General features: G+C 48.1%; 1 non-coding gene across 1 annotated transcript; it reads right to left on the reverse strand.

Annotated features, from left to right (window-relative positions):
• Positions 1-222: 222 nt before the first annotated feature.
• Positions 223-295, reverse strand: TRNAK-UUU. The gene has a single exon. It is a non-coding gene; the product is annotated as a tRNA-Lys (tRNA).
• Between the last annotated feature and the right edge of the window lie 1,740 nt (positions 296-2,035).

The raw sequence follows: 2,035 nt of genomic DNA on the forward strand, positions 1-2,035 counted from the left end.
TGCATTTGCTCAAAAAGTCAACACCCAGCACTTTGCTGCAGGCCCAGAGGCCTTTCTTCCTCCAGACTGTGAGGCCAGTGGACAGGTGAGGCAGTAGCACCTTCAGTCCCAGGCAGTAAAGGGCCCTTCCTAGGAAAGGCCATGTCCTGAAAAGGAAAAACTAAAGTCAAGGAAAGTCCTTCTGAAACGCTTCAGGGGTGTCACAGAGAGAAAGTGTTTCTTTGTCTGACCAGGGACTTGAACCCTGGACCCTCAAATTAAAAGTCTGATGCTCTACCAACTGAGCTAGCCAGGCTCACGTGTGAAAAATTGGCAAATTTTGTACAGAACAGAAACTAGTCAAGAAAAATGAGGGCAGGAAACAATACAGAAAACCTGCTACTCTGGCTCTCTTAGCAGTCCTAGCCCCAGCCTGCTCCTCCATCTGGTGCCTTGAGGCCGTATTCTTTTTTTCGTTAAATATCAAATCCAGGAGAAAACACAGTTGTACAAAACAAAATGAAATCACAAACAGAAATGTCATTGGAAATACAGAAATAAAAAAGGAAAATGCAGTTCCCATCACTTTATCATGTCGGGGCCATTCCTGTATCGAGAGCACCCCCTAAGGTCCCTGTGTGCTTACGAGAAACCTGGAGGAACTCATACCACAGCCTGAACATGAAATTCAACTGCTCCCAGGTGCTGCAGTAAAACCCTTTCCCTGGTGTGAAGTTGCACTCCATAGGATTTTATGAAAATATGCTAATGAGTGTGAATATAAAGTGACTGGACTATGCTTCATGCAAAAGGTCTCTTGTAAGGTATCATTACAAAGCTTATAATCCACTGTGTGTGTTCATCCTATTTGTATGAACCGATCATTCCTGTATCTGAAACTAGAAATATGAACTATAACTCTGAGGTCCTGTTGTAATGATGCAAATTGTGGGCCATTAATTGTGGTTTGGACTCTTGATGGCTCCCATTGACCAGGACAATAGACTATAGATGGCTCTGTCCTGCACCATTTAATTTGGTCTTATTAAAATGTAACTAGCATGTTACACTTGTGTTTTTAAAGGTGGCTTCCCCAAGCAATCCCAAGTTGTTCTTCCCACAGCTGCACACTCTCCTCCACCCCAACCCCCTGACTGAGCCCAGACCCTGCACCCAAACTCTCTCCCAGAGCCCAGCCCCTCTCCCTCCCTCAGCAAACTCTACCCCAGAGCCTTAGGCAGGTGTGTGTGGGGGATGGGGCAGGACTTGGTCCCATTCTGGGCACCACCAAAAATTATACAAACCTGCCGCCCCTGTCCAGCCCAACCTTCTGCTGATGCACCTCAGCCCACACCCCTGCAGGGTTTGAAGCTTCCATTGCTTAAATTCCAGGACACTGAGGGATTTCAGCTCCTCTTTGCCCAGAGGGAACCTTCACCCCACTCCCAGCCAGGTTCTTGTCCATGGGATCACTGTAGGGGGGCTGGGTCCCTCCGTGTCTTTTCTCTCTCTGTGACAGGCCAGGGTGCAATAACTGGGGCATCTGAGTACCCAGGACCTTCTGTGGGGCTGCCATTCCCCTTCCCCTTCTGTGGTCTCATCAGTCATTGACTCCAGCCTTTTTTCTATCCATCGTCAGCACCATCCCAAGCCAGCTGCAGTCGCCTCAAAAAGACAGAGAGTCCTGTGGCACCTTACAGACTAACAGACGTATTGGAGCATAAGCTTTCGTGGGTGAATCCCCACTTCGTCAGATGAATGTAGTGGAAATTTCCAGGGGCAGGTATAAATATGCAGGTAAGAATCAGTCTAGAGATAAGGAGGTTAGTTCAATCAGGGAGGATGAGGCCCTCTTCTAGCAGTTGAGGTGTGAGCACCAAGGGAGGAGAAACTGCTTTTGTAGTTGGCTAGCCAGGCACAGAATTCCCACTCCAGTCATCTGACGAAGTGGGGATTCACCCACGAAAGCTTATGCTCCTGTACGTCTGTTAGTCTATAAGGTGCCACAGGACTCTGTCGCTTTTTACAGATCCAGACTAAAACAGGTGCCCCTGTG

Source organism: Mauremys mutica, chromosome 24 (genome assembly GCF_020497125.1).
Source record: "Mauremys mutica isolate MM-2020 ecotype Southern chromosome 24, ASM2049712v1, whole genome shotgun sequence".
In the NCBI taxonomy this organism is placed as follows: Eukaryota; Metazoa; Chordata; order Testudines; family Geoemydidae; genus Mauremys; species Mauremys mutica.